The sequence below is a fragment of the Loxodonta africana genome, chromosome 13 (genome assembly GCF_030014295.1).
Source record: "Loxodonta africana isolate mLoxAfr1 chromosome 13, mLoxAfr1.hap2, whole genome shotgun sequence".
Lineage (NCBI taxonomy): Eukaryota > Metazoa > Chordata > Mammalia > Proboscidea > Elephantidae > Loxodonta > Loxodonta africana.
The window spans coordinates 67,201,246-67,223,913 of record NC_087354.1 but is presented as its reverse complement, the minus strand read 5'-3'; positions in this window follow the sequence as shown (position 1 = coordinate 67,223,913).

The following is a 22,668-nucleotide window of genomic DNA, read 5'->3' as shown; positions in this document are numbered from 1 at the left end:
TATTTTATGAAACCGGATTAAATCAATTTAAAGTTCATATGAATAAATGAGTGTCCAAAAATAGGCAAGAAAACTGTGAAAATAAAGAATAGAGACAGAAAGAATTGTCTTATCAATATTAACAGTTATTATAAAGTCACAGTAAAAAAAGAAAAAAAACATTAAAAGGAGAGTGGAAAAAACTTATCAGTGGATCAGAAATTGATTCCAAAATAAATGCGAGTGTATACGAGAACTTAAAATATGAAAAGAGTGGTAGTTCAATTCAGTAGAAGAAGGTTGATTTATTTTTTTAAATGGTGCTGTAAAGTGGCCATCAGTCTGGAGAAAGCAAAGGTAACCCCCCTACCTCACATCATACATAAAAATAAAATTCTGAGGGCTTAGAGATTTAAATGTAAAAAATAAAGAAGATGAACATGAAATTAACATAAAAGATACAGTTAAATGTTTTATAATATTATGAAAATATGCCCGATGCATGGGAATCAGGGAAAAGCAAATGGAATAAATGTGATTTACCAATAATTTGGAAGATGATGTGTCTTTTAAAAAGAATGAGCAAGGGCTTTACTTACTGAGTTGGAGGGATAAGAAAATCAAGTTAAGTATGATTGCTTTTTTTGTCAAACACAAAACATGGTACTTATTAGTATACATGTTTTTCTATGTCTGTATGAGCATGAGGAAAGATGTGGACCAATATATACCAAATTGTTCATATTGCTTACCCAGGGTGGTGAGAATGGAAAGGACTGGAGGGAGACTGTTAGGGGTTGAATTTTAACCCCTGTAACTGTAAAAGGAAACCCTGCTGGTGTGATGGTTACCAGCTACAGCTGCTAACCAAAAGGTGGGCAGTCCGAATCCACCAGGTGTTCCTTGGGGGCAGTTCTACCCTGTCCTATAGGGTTGCTATGCGTTGGAATCGACTCGATGGCAATAGGTTTTGGTACCTGTAAATGTGGCCCTGTTTGGAAATAGGATTTTTCTTTTGTTACATTAGTGAGGTCATACCAGAGTAGAGTGGGTTCTAAACCTAATCACTTCTGAGTTTTAAAAAGAGCAGATAGACACAGAGATACACACAGGGGGAAGAGGAAGGCAGACAATGGAGACAGATGCACCTACAAGCCCCAAAACACCAAGGATTGCTGGCAGCTACTAGAAGCTGAAATAGATAAGGAGAGACCCCCCTCTAGAGCCATGTTCTGAGTTCAGACTCATAAATTCCTGAAGCACACCTGACCCAGTCATGGTATTTTCAATCACCTCATACATATGCAAAAGCCAAACAACGAATAAGGAAGACAGAAGTAGAATTGATACCTTCGAATTATGGTGTTGGCAAAGAATATTGAATATTCCATGGACTGCCAGAAGAATGACCACATCTGTCTTAGAAGCACAGCCAGAATGCTCCTTAGAAGCGAGGATGGTGAGACTTCTTCTCAGGTACTTTGGACATATTATCAGGAGGGACCAGTCCCTGGAGAAGGACGTCACGCTCGGTAAAGTAGAGCAGCAGCAAAAAAGAGGAAGACCCTCAATGAGATGGAATGGCACAGCGGCAGCAACAATGGGCTCAAGCATAACAATTGTGAGGATAGTACAAGATCGGGCAGTGTTTTGTTCTGTTTGACATAGGGTCGTTATGAGTCGGAACCGACTTGATGAAACCCATTGTTGCAGTTGCTGTGTCAATCCATCTCATTAAGAGAGCCTTCCTCTTTTTCGCTGACCCTGTACTTTACCAAGCATGATGTCCTTCTCCACTGGTCCATTCTGATAACATGCCCAAAGAAAGTGAGATGAAATCTTGCCATCCTCGTTTCTAAGGAGCATTCTGGCTGTACTTCCTCCAAGACAGATGTGTTCGTTCTTCTGGCAGTCCATACCATAATTCAAAGGTATCAATTCTTCTGTCTTCCTTATTCATTGCTCAGCTTTCACATGCATGTGAGGCATTTGAAAACACCATGGCTTGGGTCAGGTGCACTTTAGTTCTTAAAGTGACATCTTTGCTTTTTAACACTTTAAAGAGGTTTGATTTCTTGACTGCTGCTTCTGTGGATATTGATTGTGGATCCAAGTAAAATGAAATCCTTGACAACTTCAGCCTTTTCTCCGTTTATCATGATGTTGTTTACCAGTCCAGTTGTGAGGATTTTTGTTTCTTTTATGTTGAGGTGCAATCCATACTGAAGGCTGTGGTCTTTGATCTTCATCAGTAAGTGCTTCATGTCTTTTTCACTTTCAGCAAGCCAGGTTGTATCATCTGCATGTTGCAGGTTGTTAATGAGTCTTCCTTCAATCCTGATGCCAGGTTTTTCTTCATATAGTCCAGCTTCTTAGACTATTTGCTCAACATACAGGCTGGACAAGCATGGTGAAAGGCTACAACCCTGACCCACACCTTTCCTGACTTTAAACCACACAGTATCCCCTTCTTCTGTTTGAACAACTGCCTCTTGATTTACGTACAAGCTCCGCATGAGCACAATTAAGTGTTCTGGAATCTCCATTGTTCGCAAAGTTATGCATAATTTGCTATGATTCACACAGTTGAGTGAGTGCCTTTGCATAGTCCATAAAACATAAGTAAACATCTTTCTGGTATTCTCTGCTTTCAGCTAAGGTCCATCTGACATCAGCAATGATGTCCCTCATTCCGCACACTCTTCTGAATTTGGCTTGAACTTCTGTCAGTTCCCTGTTGATGAAAACACTAGTCAAAAATGTCTGCCTTGAGCATTACGCTCTTTTAAGAACTATCTATATGGGATGAAATTGGCAGTAGCAGCCCAAAAGTTTAGAAAACCATATGGAACACTGTTCTACTCTGGCACACATGAGGTTGCCATGAGTTGGGGTAGACTTGACAACTGTTTCTTTTTCCTTTAAATCTGCTTAGACGCTGGACTGCTAGTGGGATCAGGCATAAGGAAGGGTACCAGAGAGCTGTCTGTTCCTGTGAAAACAAATCACTTGCGCTTCCATGATAGAGGGACTCAATGTAGTCACCAAGAGACAATTTGGTCTCCTCAGGAGACAATGCCGTATTCCATGCTCAGCGCTGGTCTTTGTTGCTAGAAGGTTGGACATTCAGAGATATCAATATCTAGTCTTTGCTTTTATGGCCTCTCCATTCATATGTTGGTCATGCTAGTTCTGGGATGGCCCATGATGAAGGCTGGCTAACCTCAACTGCTCAAGCCACTTGGTCTATTTGCTTATTTAGTGCCTCTTCCACAGTAAACGCTGTCTGGTAGGGTCATCACTTTCTCCATGTTTCCAAGAGCCATCCTAGCATCAAATTTGCCTCATCGCCTCCAGTCCATGACAGGGTATTAAATCCCATGTCCCAGAATAGTGTCCTCAAGTCAGTGAACTCTTGCTTATCCAGTCTTATATTCTGACCTCTTTGATCAAATATCCTCAACATCAAATCTGATGAGTAGTTCCCCTTACTCCTGCTGATATATGCTGGCTAATTCTTCCAGCTCCTTCGGGATGCAATCTTTTTATTTCCTTATAAAGTCCAGCATGCCCTCAGCAGGATTATTCTGAAATTTAACCGAGTGTATCCACCATTTTTTTTTTATCCACCTGGCACCAGAAGAAGAGGCAACAGGTTCTGAATGGACACTTGTTTATCAAGAGAGAGAGTCCCTGCAACGTCCTCCCACATGAGAGAAGTTGTGATTGTTGTGGATAGTTGCCACAGAGTCAGCTCTGACTCACGGTGACTATGTCTGACAGAAGGAGATGTTGCCCAGTCCTCTACCATCTTAATGAAAATGGGCATGTTTCAGTCCATTGTTGTAGCTATTGTGTAAATCCATCCCATGGAATGTTTCCCTCATTTTTGCTGACCCTCTATTTTACCAATCATGATGTCCTTTCCTGAAGATTGGTCTTTTCTGATGACATGTCCAAAGTAAGTGAGTCAAAGTCTCACCATCCTCACTCCTAAGGAGCGTTCTTGTTGTGTATCTTCCAAGACTGATTCGTGGGAGGAATATTAGCTCTTAGTATGGAGGGTGAAGCAGTTCTGCAAATTCTGAGTGTTTGCAGAGTTTGGAGAATAGCAGTCTTTGGGGGCATTCACCCGGATATCCCCATTCCATGTTTCGGGGTCTCAGGTTTCCTCAGCCAGGTCCTGGCCTCAGCATAACAGAACTGACTTGCCTGACCGTTCATTTGCCTTTGTGGCTTCACAATTCTATTAAGTGCTCAGGTGTGCCCTCCAGTGTGTCCACTTTCCACAGCAATGATAAAAGTCTCCTTGCATGCTACCAGAAAGGCCCTCTGGCTTACATTTTATTTTAATTTAGGTTTAGTGAGGTAAATTTTACATACAGTAAAATTCAAATATACAGGTTGATCAGTTTTGACAAATGTAACCAGTACCATAACAGCCACCACAATTGAGATGTAGAATACTACCATCACCCCCAAAAAGTTCCTTCATGCCCCTTTGTAAGTCAACTCCCAAACCCCAGCCTTTGGCAGCTACTAAGCCTTTCACAAAACGTCATACAAAAGGAATCATTCATGAGGGCTTTTGCATCTCACTCGTTTTGCTTCGCATAATGCATTTGAGATTCATTCACGTCCTTGCGGATATACGTAGTTTGTTTTTTTTGTTGTTGTTGAATAGTATGCCACTGGATGGATGCATAACAATTTGTGTGTCCGTTCCTCACACTGGTGAACACTTGGGTTGTTCCAGTTTGGGGTAATTATAAATAAAGCTGTTATAAACATTCACATACAGTACTTAATGTGGACCTATGTTTTTGGTTCTTCTATCTAGGAGTGGGACTGCTGGGTCATACAATAATGTGTATGTTTAAATTCAAAGAAAACTGCCAAAACATTTAACAAAGTAGCTGTACCATTTTGCATTCCCATCAGTAATCTATGAGAGTTAGTTGTTACACGTCTCTGCCAGAACAGTGTTATATCTTTAATTTTAGCCGTTCTAGTAGGTTTTTTTTTTTAATAGGTATATTGGAGCCCTGGTGGCACAGTGGTTAAGAGCTCAGGCTGCTAACCAAAAGGCTGGCAGTTCAAATCCACCAGCCACTCCTTGAAATGCTATGGGGCAGTTCTACTCTGTCCTCTAGGGTTGCTATGAGTTGGACTCAATTAGGCAGCAGTGGGTAATAGGTACAATAATGATATTTCATTGTGGTTTTAATTTGCATTTCCCTTGCTTTATTTTATTTTATGTAAATTTCGCCAAAGCAATTCATGTACTTAGCTTTTTAAAGCCAGTTACTATAAGGGTTTAATTAAATTGGGGGAAAAAAAAAAAGAACCTTTTTTCTCTATCCTAATTTCCGCTCTTCAGAGGCTACCATTTTCAAATCTTTTAGCTGTTTCTTCTGGTATTTCCTGCCATAATCTTAAAAAGCATGATTCTACTGCTATTTCTTTATTTTTAAATGTTTGGACATAATGTATTAGCTTCCTAATATAGAAGTTGAGACTGTAGCTATCTTCCTGTGCATGCTTCTGCCCCCTCACACACTACATTTCTTACAGCTTTCTGTTTTCTGTATTCTCTCTTCCTTGAACTCCTATTAGTTGAACGATGGATCTCTTGGTTTGATTTGCTAATTTACTTAACCCACCAATTTTTCAACTCTTTTTTACTTTCTTGAAGACTTACGTTCAATCTTTTTATTGAATCTATTACTTCTATTATAATATTTTTTATTTGCCAAGAGCAATTTCTTATTCTCCAAATGTTCCTTTTTCATTTAACATCATGTTCTTGTTTCATGGATGTGATATTTTGTCTTATAATTCTGAAATCGTTAATAATAAGTTAGGTGTCCTTTTCTCTGAATTTTCTTTGTTTCTTCCAAGTTACTCTTGTTCATTTGTTTAATATAATATTTAATATGTGAAGAGAATTTCTTCACACGTCCAATGATACTTGAGAGTATATTTATTTTTAAGAATGAGGCACTAAAAGAGCTAATTGGAAGTTCTGTGTGTATTTGCAGTGGTTGTCAGTTGTTATCATTTACTGTAGGGTATTTGGCAGGGACCGGGTCGCTTCATTATGAGACCTCCAAATATCAGTATATAAATCTTTTCTTCAACCAGTTCATCGGAGTGGAATCTTCCAGTCTCCTGTCTTGGGATCTAAATCCAAGTAAGAGAAGGAACATGGGGGTCTCACCATTCATTTTGCAGTACGTCGTTGTTATTGTTATTGTTAGGAGCCATCTAGTTAGTTCCGACTCATGGCTACCCTATGTACAACAGAACAAAACACTGCCTGGTCTTGTGCCATCCTCACAATTGTTGCTATGCTTGCAGCCACTGTGTTAATCCACCTCACTGAAGGTCTTTTTTTTCACTGACCTTTTTTACCAAGCATGATGCACTTCTCCAGGGATTGGTCCCTCCTGATAATATGTCCAAAGTAGGTGAAACGAAATCTCACCATCCTTGCTTTTAATGCGCATTCTGGGTACGCAATATGTAGACTTTACTTCATCTTCCTATGGCAGTTTTACTCCCATGCTCTACCACACCTGGTATCCTTGAGTCTGAAGATTCTCTGGTTCTTTTCCCCAGAGTATAGGGCACCTGTTGCCTGCTGGGTTGGTGATGGTGTTGGCCCGTGCCTACACAGGAGAGGAGAGGGCTCAGAGGGTCCAACTACAGTCCCTTGTTTTCAGCCCTGCCCAGCATCCTGTGTACAGAGGTACCAGCTACTTCCAATTTCTGAGCCTTTTCAGAGTTTTAGAGTAGGAATCATTTGCTTTTTTGATGATTTGTACAACAAAGCCAGCTTTCTTTGTTTTATTAACTCTGTTACCACTCATCCATCTGCCTTCTGCCTTCCAAGATTTTGCTGCTGACTCTTGTCTGCTGCTGCCTCCTCTTCTGTTCTCTTTAGCCTTCAGTGTTTTTAAAATTGTTTTTTATTCTTTTTCAGTTTTTTTTTTTTTAGAGGCTTCAGGATGGAGGTGTAATAAATGCATACATTCATTCACTACATTTAACAGGGGCTCCCTTCTAATTTTTTCATATGAATTACTGATGAGTAGCCCTGATGACGCAGTGGTTAAGAGCTTGGCCGCTAACCGAAAGGTTGGCAGCTGGAACCCACCAGCCACTCCCCGGGAGAAAGACGTGGTAGTCTGCTTCCACAAAGATTACAGCCTTGGAAACCCTGTGGGGCAGTTTTACTCTGGTCTATAGGGTTGCTAAAAGTCAGAACCAACTCGATGGCAACGGGTTTGGTTTTATAGGAGGTGTAACAGACAACTTTTTTTTTTTAATAGTTTATTTTATTTTATTGTTGTTGTTGATGAGAATATACATAGCAGAACAATCACCAATTCAACAGTTTCTACACTTACAATTCAGGGACATTGATTACATTCTTCAAGCTGTGCAACCATTCTCACCCTCTTTTTGCAAATTATTCCTCCCCCACTAACATCAACTCACTGCCCTGTAAGTTTTCTATCTAATCTTTCAAGTTGCTGTTGTCAATGATTCCATATAGATAGTTCTTAAAAGAGCACAATGCTCAAGGCAGACATTCTTTACTTAAGCTAAACTGTTGTTTGGCTTGCAGAAAACTTCAGGGGATATTTTTGGTTTAAAGTTTAAAGATTATTTTAGGGCAATAGTTTTGGGGGTTCATCCAGCCTCCATGACTCCAGAAATTCTGAATTCCATGAGAATTTGAAATTCTTCTCTGCGTTTTTCCCGTTTTGAACAGGACTCTTCTGTAGAATCTTTAACCAAAATGTTCAGCAATGGTAGCCAGGCACCCTCCAGTTCTTTGATCTTATGGCAAAGAAGGCAGTTATTCTTGGAAGCAGCTCACCACATATTCCATTTCTTCCTCCTATTCTTGCCTGTCCTTCTTCTTGGTAACAGACACTCTCGATGCCTTGTCCCATATCCCCTTGGCCCACTTCTAAATTCACCTGCAGCTACAGTGAACATTTCCTCAGCACACTGATAACTTCCCATCTCAGGCACCTACATCTCTCTGCTCTTCTGACTGAGGTTTCCCCCAGTACCATGAGAACTTGGGATCAGCTGCAGCAATGGAGATTATACCTTGTTCCACTAATTCTGCAAATTCAGATCTTTTTCAAAGACTGTGGTCTGCCACAGCATTGAAATGTCAGTAAAAGGGGGCTATGAGAGGATCAGACTAGGGAGTCAACATGGTAGTCATTTGTATCTTCTGCTCATGTCTTTCTAGCCCATCTCTTAATTCTCCTGGAGTGGTAGCAAACATCGTCGTATAAACCGGCTGCTTTCTACCTTGAGTATCTATAACTCTGGGCTTCTTTTCCTCAGGGCCTTCTCAGCTCACAGGCTGGGCATGTAAGAAATTCTGGGGATTCAATGTCTCTCCAATCCTTCACCAGTAAGATCCAGGAGTTAGTCGATAAATACTTCAACTTTCCCATCTCTCAGTGGATTATTTCTAAGACAAGTTCTACATGATTTATCAGAAGATCCCCAGTAGAACTGAGCGCCCATTGCCCAAAGTGGTAACCTGTTCATTGCTCTTGTTGTTGTTAGTTGCCATTAAGTCTGGTCAGACTCACTCCGACCTTATGTATAAAAGAATGAAACATTGCTGGGCCCTGCGCCATCGTCATTATCTTTGGGTTTATTGTCTTGGCTATTGCGTCAATCCATGTCATCGAGGGTTTCCTTCATTTTTCCTGACCCGCTACCAAGCATGAAGTCTTTTTCTAGCAAGTGATTTTTCCTGATGATGTGTCTAAAGTCTCACCATCCTGGCTTCTAACCTTGTGGATAGCAACTGTTCCTTAATGCACACTTGCTTGACTCTTGGCCTTTTTTTCTCTCCCTCTCCTCATTCCATCCCTTGATCTTCTTGAGATCACCAAATTAACAACCTGCACTCAACTCCTCTACTTTATCTCAGGGTCTGCATTTTGGAGAATCCAAATGAAGATGGTAAGTTTTCATTATAGATTTGTCTATCTATAATTATTTGCTATTTGCTACAATTATTTATTTCCATTTCCAAACATTTTGTTGGGGAAAAAAAAAGTTTTAGTTTATAGGCATAAGAAATACATGTTTGTAGTAGTAGTAAAAATGTGAAGAATCAAAAAAAAAGAAAACCAGTTATTTTCACCAGTTTATAATGAATAAGGAAAAAGAACTTTGAAATAAAATGCAGCAATATACATTTATGCTGTAAGAAGAGGAATATTTTAATAACTATGGAAATAGTTGGCAGGGCTGTCAACTAGCCAGGGATGATTTCGGAAAGTGCTGTTATTGGCCATCTACCATGATTAATGAAATCAACAGTTTGATAATGCAGAAGAAATAAATGACAGAAGTCAATTTTAATAGATATACTCTTTTCCCTTGAAAGTTGTTGAGCTGCCTAGGTTACTCAGCCCTCCTTTAGCTTTCATTTTACAGAAATGAATGCCCACACACACTCACCTGTTTGTATTTCAAAACATTTTCTCAATGTAGCTCTACAGGCGCCTGTATTTTTGCTTTGGCAGGGCATGCAGTGTTTAGCTGGGAATGCAGCTTACAAAGAAGTCCACGTTAGGGGCAAATATCTAGTACTTCTTCCTTTAGAACATCTCCTACACACATTAAGAAATGCTTCAGAACTGATATTGCTAAACCAAATTTGGAATGGCCTGCGTACTCACAGACAGGGAGGAAATGTCAGCTGTGTCCTGACAAAGCCAGATAGTGGGCACACTCAGGAATAAGCATGCTTACTCACTTTAAGCAATATATAAATATTTGTTGAATAAATCCCATTTTGTCTTTACTTTAGATGAAATGCTGGTTTCTGAAGGCAAATAACGCCAGATTCTTTCTTCCCGTAAGCCTGTTGAACACCCAAATAACCCCTTAGCATATTTGCCCCTACACACTGGCTTTGTTGAAACTCTGTTGTTTTTCTTTACCTAGTACTGTTTATCCCTTCCTCTCAGAACAACTCCCCTGCTTCTTGTAGGAAACTGTTCTTTCTACATTTTACCCATGTGGTTCTAGTGTGAAGTTTGTTGTTTTTTTTTAATTGCACTTCAGAGGAAGGTTTACAGAAAACACTAGCTTCTCATTAAAGAGTTAGTACACATATTATTTTAAGACACTGGTTAATAACCCCACGACGTGTGAACTTCTGATTATAGCACCCCAACCTCCCTGTTCCTATCATGGAAGCAGAACCATGGTTAATCACGACGTATCATGGACGGTCTTCAATGACTGCTCCAAAGGTTATGGAAGCTGAACCAACTAGAGCCTTTCTCCAGAATTTTTGAAGTGGAGCTGGGGGTGGAGGGAGGGCCCTTTATTTTCTACTGATTGCAATGGGAAAATGTGAGCCTGAAACAGCCCTGTAACTCTATCTCTTAGAGAAAGTTGGACTGCGAGAATAAAGCCAAATTGGAGAGATAACTGATACAAAGTATCCAACCCTTAATTCTATTGTTTAAGTTTCCCAAACTGCCCTCTCCTGCCTTCCACTGCCTTCTGGGGCTTGCCTATTCCCCTCTTCCCTCTATTCTACAACTCCTCTAGTATCTTTATTTATCCCATTAATGATCTCGTTATTCCCCTCATATGCTCAAGATAAGTCAAGTTTGGTTTCTGGTACTTACAACCAAGAACTCTGATTAATGTAATGCATTTACTTTTTTGTTGGTTTATCAAATGGTTATAAAATCAACTGCTTAATTAGGCAAAGGATTCTACTGCTTTTCCTTTTTTATTTCTCAATAATTGATTTATAAGGAATATATGGTTCCTTACTGGGACTGTTTTCTCCTCTGATCTCTGATCTCACCCAGCTCAGATATTCAGATATTGAATGTTCTAGTTAAAGCTGCTGGCATGGCAATGGATTATAGAGTAGGTGGGCACCACCACTGGGGTGCCATAATGAAAGGATCACCCTAAAATGAAACATCAGGGTACTAAAGCTGAGGGGCTATATCAATGTTCTCAGAAGTGTCTAAGCAAATCCTAGGACTTCGTTGGCCTTTTTGAAAACCAATTGCCATTGAGTCGATTCTGACTCATGATGACCCCATAGGTGTCAGAGCATAACTGTGCTCCATAGGGTTTTCAGTGGTTCGTTTTCTGGAAGCAAATCGCCAGAGGCGATCTGGGTCAACTGGAACCTCAGGTTAGCAGCCAAGCTAGTTAGCCATTTGCACCACGCAGGGACTCTGACCTTTTTACTCTAATGATAGAAACAGGAGATCTTGGGAGATAGCTCTTATCTACTACATTGCAAGATTGACCATTCTTAAAACCATTTTTTAATTCATTTCTAGAGTCTTGCTTCAATGCTGTTTTTTAAGGATTTGTTTTCATGGTTTACTGAGTACTCTTCCCGTTTTTAATCTTTACAGCCACTACAGAAATGCAACGGAAAATGGAAACCCTGCTGAAGTAGTGGTTAAGTGCTATAGCTGCTAACCAGGTTGGCAGTTCGAATCCAGCAGGCGTTCCTTGGAAACTCTATGGGGCAGTTCTACTCTGTCCTGTAGAGTCACTATGAGTTGGAATCGACTCAACGGCAGTGGGTTTTTGTTTTTTACGAAAATGCAAGAACTCCAGTCATTTAATTATTACTCTGTTCAAAATTCAGATTTTAAGGAAGGAACATCTGATTGGCCTAGCTTGGATCACATGACTCCCCTTGGGTAAGAGGGGCAGGACCCTTACTTTAGTCCCAACAAACCTTATCTACTGGAAAGTGGTGACTCTCCAAGGGAAATTAGATGTTCTTGGTAAGGGGAATGGATACCATGTGGAGAAATAACCACAAATGCCCTCTACAGAGAACTTTCAGCGTTTTCAAAAGAGCCAAGCTGAAAGCAATTGGATGTCAACAGCTTCCTGAAATGTCACATTCATCTGCCATACACAAACAGATGAGACTATTCCTCTTGAACTTCTCACTTTCATTTTTTCACCTCACTTAGGCTTAGGAAGAATTCTTAGAATTTTTTTTTCTTCTTTTCATTGTTTCTACAACAGAAAATCCACCACCCATCTGTCTGTTTGTCATATTGTGGTAGCTTGCTTGTTGCTATGATGCTGAAAGCTATGCCACCAGAATTCCAAATCCCAGCAGGGTCATCCATGGTGGACAGGTTTCAGTGGAACCTCAGGACTACGACAGACTAGGAAGAAAGGCCTGATAATATACTTCTGAAAATTAGCCAAAGAAAACCCAATGGATCACAACAGAATGTTGTCTAGCATAGTGCTGGAAGATGAACGTCCAGGTTGGAAGGCACTCAAAACACACAGTGGCTGCTGCAGTGGACTTGAATTTACCAGCGATTGTGGACATGGCACAGAAACAGGAAACACTTTGCTCTGTTGTACATGGGGTCTCCACGAGTCACAGCTAACTCGGTGGCAACTACCAAAAACAACATAACAGCAAAAAACACATTTTCTCAAAATTTGAGAAGAAAGTCTTCCTTTAAAATATTACTTTACTGGCTCTATCTATGCTGATGGAGAAAAGTATGCCTTATATGTTGTTAAGTGAAAACAAGGCAAGTTGCATAAAACCTCACCTTGATAAAATATTTTAAAATGCAAATACACCTGAATACATACCAAAAAAGTCTCCATGGATACTTACTAAGCTTTTAATTGTGGCATGGTAGGTTGTGGGTAGGCAGAATAATGGCCCCTTCAAGATGCCAATGTCCTAATATCCAGAACCTGTGAATATGTTACCTTACATGGCAAAAGGAACTTCACAGAAGTGATTAAGAGTCTTGAGATGATGAGATTATCCTGGATTAGCTGAGTGTGTTTATTTATTTATTTGTGCTTCGATGAGGGTTTACAGAGCAAATTAGTTTCTCATTAAAGAGTTAATACACACTGTTTTGTGACATTGGTTGCCAATCCCACGACATGTTAATACTCTTCCCTTTCTGAACTTGGATTACGAGCTTTCCTGTCCCCTCCTGCCTCCTTGTCCTTGCCCCTGGGCCGATGTGCTCATTTAGTCCCATTTGTTTTATGGGCCTGTCTAATCTTTGGCTGAAGGGTGAACCTGAAGTGTGACTTCATTACTGAGCTAAAAGGGTGTCCGTCCGGGGGCCACAGTCTCAGGGTTTCTCCATTGTCTGTCAGGCCAGTAAGCCTGGTCTTTCTTTGTGAGTGAGAATTTTGTTTTACTTTTTTCTCCATCTCTGTCCAGGACCCTCTATTGTGACCCCTGTCAGAGCAGTCAGTGGTGGTAGCTGGACACCATCTAGTTGTGCTGGACTCAGTCTGGTGGAGGCTGTGGTAGTTGTGGCCCATAGGTACTTTGGACTAATCTTTCCCTTGTGTCTTTGGTTTTCTTCATTCTCTCTTACTCCGAAGGGGTAAGACAGTGGAGTATCTTAGACAGCTACTCACAAGATTTTAAAATCCCAGATACTACTCACCAAAGTAGGATGTAGAACATTTTCTTTATAAACTATGTTTAGCTGGATAAGTCTAGTGTAATTATAAGGAACATCAGTATCAGAGTGATGTGATGTGAAAAAGACTTGATCCGCCATTGCTGGCCACGATGATGGAAGGTGGCTATGAGCCAAGGGATGCCGCAGTCTCTAGAAATGAAGAAGGCAAGAAAACGGACTCTCCCTTAGAGCCTCCAGAGGGAACAGAGTCCTTTATTCTGGAATGCAGCATTCTAGTAAGACTTCAGATCTCCAGAAATGTAAGATAATAGTTTTGTGTTGTTTTGAGACACTAAATTTGTGGGGATTCGTAAAAATAGCCACAGGGAACCAAGGCAAGTAGTTACTCTTGGGAAATGGGTTTTGCAGGGGAGGGAAGTGGGAGGCGAGATGAAGGGACATTAATACTTCTGACCTGGGAATTTTTGTAAGAATGTATTATTTGTATACTAAACACCAATATGCATATTTTAGGACACCTTACAAATAGATTGTTTAATAACTCATTTTCAAAAAACTGCCGAATTTGCTGAAATTTCCTTAGGAGGAAATTTTATAGATTAAAAACTTTCATAGATTAAAAGAAAACATATATAGAAGGCTTGTATTGGTTAAGAAATGTGTTTGTGTATATATGTATATATACACACATGCACATGCATATATACATATATATACACATACATACACACTTATACACACACGTATTTGTTTAAACAAGATCAGGATTTATTTTCCTTTCATGTAACTTGAAGACCAGAGGGAGGCTCATTAGAGGCCCTAAGATCCTCAGTTTCTCAGTCTCCTTCCAGCTTCTTGTTCTGCCACCTGCGTTCTCAAGGTTGCCTCATGGCTGCAAGATGACCACAGGAGCTCCAGCAAAGACATCAGTGTCCTGGGCAAGAAGAAAGAATGGAGCAGAAGAGGCAAAAGAGCACATTCCAGCCAAGTCAGCCCCTTTTAGGGAGTGTTCTTTAAATTGGTATTGGCTTGAATCTAGCCACATAGCCACCTCTGTCCACAAGGGAGGCCGGGAAATGTAGATTTTTAGTTGGGCACATTACCACCCCCAGCAAAATCAGAGTTCTCTTAGTAAGGGAAAGGGGAGACATTGGTTTGGGGTAAACAGCTAGCAGCCTGCGTATAGGCAAGGCAATTAAATTATAAAGTAGGGGTTTTGTGACTACGTCTTTAAAGATAAACGTTATGCCATAATGAACAGTCCTTAACTGTGCAAATCAATACAAATAGACACATTGTAAACATTTTATAACGTTCAAAGTTAACCCGTTAAAGAGAGAGAGAGAAAGAAACAGCCATAAAAACTAAAAACCTAAAACCATCAGTTCCGCTGTGAATTGGTTTATAGAACATCAACTCAGTGAATTTAGTTTTGAAAAAACACCGAGTTTAAGATGAATTTCAGAAGGGATATAAACTATCCCCATCTTTGAAACTGTATGCATAATTTATGTGTTTGAGCTTCTTTTTTTCTGATTAGATGTTGCTTAGATTCTCAAAGCAACATCTAATCAGAAAAAAAGCTCAAACACATGAACTAGGACCCCTGGTGGTACAGTAGTTAAGCAATATGCTGGAACCCAAAAATCAGCAGTTTGAACCCACCAGCAGCTCCTCAGGAAAAAGATGTGGCTGCCTGGGCCTGTAAAGATTTACAGGCTTGAAAACTCTATGGGGTAGTTCTACTTTGTCCTATAGATTCGCAGTGAGTAGGAATAGACTGGATGGCAATGAGTTTTTTAGATTCTCAAAGGAGTTGGTGACCCAAGAAGGTTAATAACTATTTGTCTTAATGTTGTGCTCACTTGTAAGATGTCAAACAATCTGACTTAACTCAGACCTGAATTGAAGGTTTTTCTGTCGTACAAATACTCTCAGGCCAATAGAAATCAAGAATGTGAGACACTATCTAATGGAGTGTGGGGTGTGAATACGTACCTCATGGGAGTCTCAACATGATCTTTGGGGTCTGAGAAGAAAATATTGTTGTTGTTGTTAGCTAATGTCGAGTCGGTCCCCAACTCATAGCAACCACATGCACAATGGAATGAAACAGTGCCCGGTCCTGTATCATTTCCATGATTGGTGGAGGAGTGGACCATTGTGATTCATAAGGTTTTCATTGGCTGATTTCTGGAAGTGGATGGCCAGGCCTTTCTTCCTAGTCTGTCTTAGTCTGGAAACTCCACTGAAACCTGTTCACCATCATAGCAACACACAAGTAAATGATTGCTGTATGTGAGGAAAATTCATTGGGAATTGAGCTCAGGTATCCTGGATAGAAGGCAAGGATTCTACCACTGTTCTACCACCAATTCTACCACCAATGTTCCTAAAGAAAATATTAGAACATTAAGAAAAAGTATCATCTTAAAAATAAGGGAGAAATATGTGTTATATATGTTCTATCGTGAGTCGGAATCGACTCGACGGCACTGGGTTTGGGTTTTTTTGTTTGTTTGTTTTTTTGGTTTATCGATGGATTGATGGTGGTGCCATCCTTAGGTATATGTGTCAGATGGTTAGACCCAGCCTACTCTTGAGAAAACAGCAGAGTTTTCAAACCCCAGAGGGGTTGGCTGGGTATCCCCACTCCTTCCTGTCCTTTCAATGTATTGCAATAATACAGCCATTTATTTATGCCAGGTTAAGTGGATTTATAGGTCATATTATCTAATTTTATGTAAACTAACCCTCACAAGATACACAAATAATTAAAATAGATTACAGGAAAAAAAAAAAAAAAAAACTCTTCTGATTGAAGACCCTACTAAGACAAGCAAAATCAAATAAAATGATGGCAGGGCTGACACTTCGTGCCTGAATTTTTTTCAGTCACATGTCTCAGTAAAAACAATGGTGATCTAATCAGAACTAACAAGCAATTGTTCCCACCAAACTGAACATATCAAGAAGAGTTACCAGAAATATGGGCTTATATCTCCTATCATGAACAATGAATTTCACTGTAGGTGTGTATATCACATTTGTTTGTACTATGTCTTTGAAATGTCTTTTTCAACTATGACAGCCATGAAAATCAATGACAAATCAGTCTGAACTTAAAAGCAGACCTTCACAAAGTGTTAAGTCACAATTTTCAAAAAATAATGAAGTATACTCAGTCACATTGCACTAATTAAAAATAGCACTTTTATGAAAAAAATGTATGTCATGAATCAAAACTAATAAATATTTTAAATATTATTTTGAATTTAGCTCATTTTTATAATACCTGTTTTGTGTATGTTAATGTAATAATACATTAATACAACAATAAGTCCATAGAAGAAAAAATAAATATATGTGTGTGAAAGTTGCTACTTAAAATTTTATTTGCCACTGGCCTATATAATCAAAAATGTTTAGAAACCACTGCTGAGGATAATGGTGGGAGATATTGAGTTAACCCATAAAAAAAATTTTGTCCCTGTTAATTTGATAATCCTCCTCGATGACTTAATGCCATAACTCACTTAAAATATAATCTCCCTTTCCTTCCAAACTCCCGCAGCAACATAACTCAAATAACCCTTTCATGGCTTGTGGAACATTCAGTATCCCACACAATTTTCATGCCTCTGGAGTTCTTTGGGAGTATAATCTTCCCACTCAAAGTATTTGCTTCCCTCCAGTGGGGACTTGTGTAATGGTGAAAGGTGAAAGAAATGTTGTTGAAGCAAAACAGCTGGGATATTAGGCAAAATCAGAGGTGCCCCATGTATTCAAATGAAAGGTACCCCACAATAAAGCCTGCTACCCAAGGCTGGTGGCTAAAAAGGCTCCCACAAATCATGTATTTTCACATAATGTTTCTCAAAATCTATATTACAATCCAAAAATTTAAACACATTCAATGACTCAGTATGCATTCCACTACTGAAAACACATGCTATCAACAAAAAATTTAAAGCAGAAAATAACTGGGTCTTGAAAGGGACAACAACTATAGAGTAACTTCTACTAATTACACTTAAACACTTTCTTGTTAGATTATAATCACTCGAGTAGGCCTGTGGTCCTCCCAATTGCCACACGATATGAAAGCTCATTGAAGGCAGAGTTGGGGTTTGAGTTTCCCCTGCTTAATTGTTTACTTCCCAAAGCACCTAAGAGTTGCTCAACAAAAATCTGTACTGAAGTAAGAGAAAATGAGCACGTGTCTAGAAAGCCTTTAGGACTGATGGCGACAGTGGGATATTTCATTATCTGGGAAGTTATTGAGGTAAACCATTATCATTCCATCTAGCCCAGAGTGGGTGCTCTTTCCATAAGAGGTGATTTTTTCTCATCCTTAGATCTTACAGGTCCTTGTTTATTCAAAAGGTTGTTCATCTCTTCTCTGAAATTAAACAGTAATACTTCTAGCTACTATTTGTGGCCTGGAGATGCCTAACTCTTTGTGTTTCCACCTTAAAGCATTGAGTCGAACATAAAGCTCCATGTTTTCCTCAGCCTGACTCTTGCATATGTGTTCCTAGAAACCAAATTCAATATCATATTTAGATAATTTATATACAAATATAGATACAATTTTAATAACCTACAACGGCAGATAATCTCTCTTCAAAGTAGTCCTAATAGCTCGATCATTTATAAAATATGCAATAAGTTCTAATAGACTCTACGTTTTTGAGGGCGGGAACTAGGAGGAATTTTGCCTCCTGTGCTGCCAGGGGATGTCTCATTAGACTTCAGCCTTGTATCTGATTCTCTTTTTTCTAAGTGTCCAAATGATTTTAATATAGTCTCTGCTTGGAACAGGTATATAGGTTCCCTTTGGTTCCTCAGTAATTTCCCAACTTTGTAATCCCATATCTAGTAAAAACTTAAAATTTTCTTTTTGTTGTTATAAGAAAGTCAGTAACAATTTGATAGGAATTTTGGGGAGCAATTTCAGGCCTACTAATAAGATAAATTATGAAAAATAAGTTGGAGATGGGTCTTGTTAAAGAGATATGCTTAGATACACCTATTGGTCTCTACTCGTATGGAGCAAAAGAGAATGAAGGAAATCAAAAGCTCAAAGAAGAAACTAGTCCATGGGACTAACAGCCCACACAAACCACATCCTCTTCTAACCTGAGACCAGAAGAACTAGATGGTGCCCAGGTACTACTACCAACTATTCTGATCAGTGACACAGTAGAAGGTCCTGGGTAGAATGGGAGAAAAATGTAGAACAAAACTCAAATTCGTAAAAAGGCCAGACCTACTAGACTGATGGATAAACACTAAAGGAACTCCTGAGACTATCACCTTAAAACAACCTTTGAAACATGGGATTGAAACTATTTCTGCAGGTCACCTTTCAGCCAGATAATAGATTTGTTTACAAAACAAACAGTATCACCCATGAGTAATGTGCTCCCTTAAACAATTAACTACATGAGACCAGTCAACATTGCCCAAAAGCAAAGATGAGAAGACAAGAAGGGGAAGGGAAGCTAGATCAATGGAAACAGAACAAACAGAATGGAAATAATGAGAATGCTGACATATTATAAAAATTGTAACCAATGGCATGGAACAATTTGTACAAAAATTGTTAAAGAGGAACCTAATTTGCTGTGTAAACTTTCACATAAAACACAATAAAATATTATTGAAAAAAAAGAACTTATGGCTACAATTATAGAAGTCCCATAGCTGGGATCATAAACACGAGTCTAAAGTATCAGATCACACTGTTTCCACCATCTATAAGGAAATAATTTCCATTACACAAATGTTCCCACTAAGAAATTTATATTCTAAAAATAGTTACATTTTTGTTAGATGTTTGGGTATTCAGTTGGATTTTCTGCTTTTGAACAATTACTGTTGGAGGAAAATATGTTGGCTCTGTTCATCCTACCTGGTGCTACACAACAAGTTAATGCCACTTGCTTAAACACTTTAAGAGCTATACTTACTGAGGAGCAACAGGCCCTGTCATATTTCACACTGTGAAAGACGGTAAAATAAGAGAAGCTTCAGTTCTTCTCTCCGTTTTTAAGCGTCAGACTAGTTCTCCCTTTGCTTTAACTGCTCCAGTATCTCCCTTTCTGCTTCTGTCAACCAGAACGATAGGCCTCCATTCTGGGCCATTACTTTCCCAGCAATTATGCATGTAGTAACAGTTACAATCGACGTGCTTCCAGCCCACCCTCATCCTCCTCGAGGCTTCTCCTGCCTCTGGCCTGTTTGGGGACAGAAAAGCTGCTCCATGTCCACTACTGAGACATTTAAACACTGCACCTATTTCTTTACCCCATCTGGAACTTCGACTCCCTTGGTTGGGAATCCCCCCCCCACGATCATGCCCCCCAAAGTCATTAAATCCAGGGCATGTGTGACATTCTTTACCAGAGCTTTGGGACAAACCACTTAAAATTGAGTATTAGGCATTCCATCCTTAAAAGTCCCTCAGCCATCCCCACCTCTGGAGAATTATTACTGATTGTCCTCATTACTTGGGCAACTATATGGTAGGGCCTCATCTGGTCTTCTCACTACTTCTGGGAAGCACCCCACCCTCCAATTCTTTTCATTTTATGTGCAGCCAATTTGCCAATCTTTCGTCTTAGCCTCTTTTTCAAACTATATAATCATGCGCTCCCGAGGTTGGACCATTAACAGTTTTCTTAAAAGTCTTCAGAGAAAAATCATGCCACTTTCTTAGGGGCATAAGCAGCACTTTTATTTGTGGTTTTAACTATCATGTTTTTTTCTACCTGTCACTTTACAGGCAGTTCGTGGATTACAAATGAGTTCCGTTCCTAAGTCTGTCTTTAAGTCGAATGTGTACGTAAGTCATCAGAACAGTTAGGCCCAGTTTGTGTGTAACCTCAGTTAGTCAAATGTTTGTGTTAGTATATAACAAAACCCGAACCCAGTGCCATCGAGTCGATTCCGACTCATAGCGACCCTAAAGGACAGAGTAGAACTGCCATATCTTAGTATATACAGTATATAGCGTAACTGTCTATGCATAAAAACATTAAAGAAACACTTTCAGATACACTAAAGCATCTTTAACACAATAATACAACAGCAATAATGTTTTGATGTGTGCCATAAAGTATTGCCGGTGTGTTTTTGCAAACCTTTGTATGTTCCTCGAATTTTTAATACAATAGGCTTTACGGTGAGTTGGACATTCGTAACCCGGGGTCTGCCTGTATTCAACAAGAGCTAAAGCAGTCCTTCATGTCACGGTCATAATAACCAAAGACAGCCCATGAATACCCTAGAGCTGTAGAACTGCTGTTGCCATAGAAAATGTTCTTAGCCACCCAATCTGGAGTCAAAGGAGACACAACAGTGATGAAAGATTTAAAATATTCATTTTTTGCTTCAGTAGAAACCAGCTCACTGATTAAAAGTAAAAGAAATACGGTCTTCTCTTATAATTTCTTCACCAATTTGCCAATGCTTGGTAACAAACGACACATAGCAACTTATTTTCTAAACAAACAATAACATGGAAGAAAACTGAGCTGCTTTGTGTGACTATTACCCAGTTAACTTTCAGTTACGGGCTGCAAACTAAGAACTGTTTTTCAGAACAAAGAATGGGTTGAGCTGTGCGACCCGTTGCCTAACACTGAGAATTCCCACAGTGACCCCTGCTGTTGCTGTTGTTGGCTGCTGTCAAGTTAGTCCCCGACTCATAATGAGTCATCATGCACAATGAAACCAACTGAATGCTGCAGGGCCACAGACCATGCCCATAATGGGTAATGAGTCAGACTGTTGTGATCCATGGGTTCATTGGCTGATTTTCAGAAGTAGATTGCCAGGCCTTTCTTCCTAGTCTGTCTTAGTCTGGAGGCCCTGCTGAAACCTGTTCAGCATCATAGCAACATGCAAGCTTCCACTGACAGACGGGGTGAGTGTGCATGAGGTGTCTTGGCTGGGAATGGAACTCAGCTCTCTAGCATGGAAGGTGAGAATTCTACCACTGAACGGCCACTGCTTCATCACTGACCGCTGGTTCGCATAAAGTCACTTGGCTAATGAGCAATTCCAATGAGACTGAGATCAAAATCCTACTCCCATGCAGGCCAGCGGGTTTACACAGAGGCCATCGCACAGGCACCAGCCCTGACTACAGTTTGTTTTCTGGAAAACACGTGCCTCTGTTCATATGGAAATCATATGAGCTTTGAGCATGTCTAAAGTCGTGCAGCAAAAGAAAAATCTGTCTGTGAAACTGGAAAGAACGATTTATAATGATTTTAATTTTGAGGTTGCTCTTCAGCAGAAGGTCTTGATGAATGGGAAAATTTGATCAACCAGGATAACTGAGTAGGCATGGAGAGTAAATTCTTCTTTTAAAGGATCCATCCAGCTTCTCTGTGAAAAGGGCACTGAGCCAACATTGAGTCCCAGTATTTTAAACTTCCAGAAAACAATAAAAGTGAAGGATATTGAACAAAAGAACTAGTTTTTCCTGTCTTGCTTGATCAGTGTCAACACACTAGAAGTTTTCTATAATGGAAAAAAATTTACGGTAATAAAAAGAATACGTCCTCACTGTAGAAAATTTGAAAAAATTCAAAAATTATACAGAAGAAAATTTAAGTTATGTATAATCCCACAATATACACAAAACCATATACCTTACTATGTGCAGGACATGCATGCTCCAAGACTCGGGACCCAGAAATGTTAGCCTCTAATTGATCCTTTTTCAGCCCTTATTTTTTTTTTTTATATTAACTTTTATTGAGCTTCAAGTGAACGTTTACAAATCAAGTCAGACTGTCACATATAAGTTTATATACATCTTACTCCATATTCCCACTTGCTCTCCCCCTAATGAGTCAGCCCTTCCAGTCTCTCCTTTCGTGACAATTTTGCCAGCTTCCAACCCTCTCTATCCTCCCATCCCCCCTCCAGACAGGAGATGCCAACACAGTCTCAAGTGTCCACCTGATGTAATTAGCTCACTCTTCATCGGCATCTCTCTCCTACCCACTGTCCAGTCCCTTTCATGTCTGATGAGTTGTCTTCGGGAATGATTCCTGTCCTGTGCCAACAGAAGGTTTGGGGACCATGATCACAGGGATTCCTCTAGTCTCAGTCAGACCATTAAGTATGGTCTTTTTGTGAGAATTTGGGGTCTGCATCCCACTGATCTCCTGCTCCCTCAGGGGTTCTC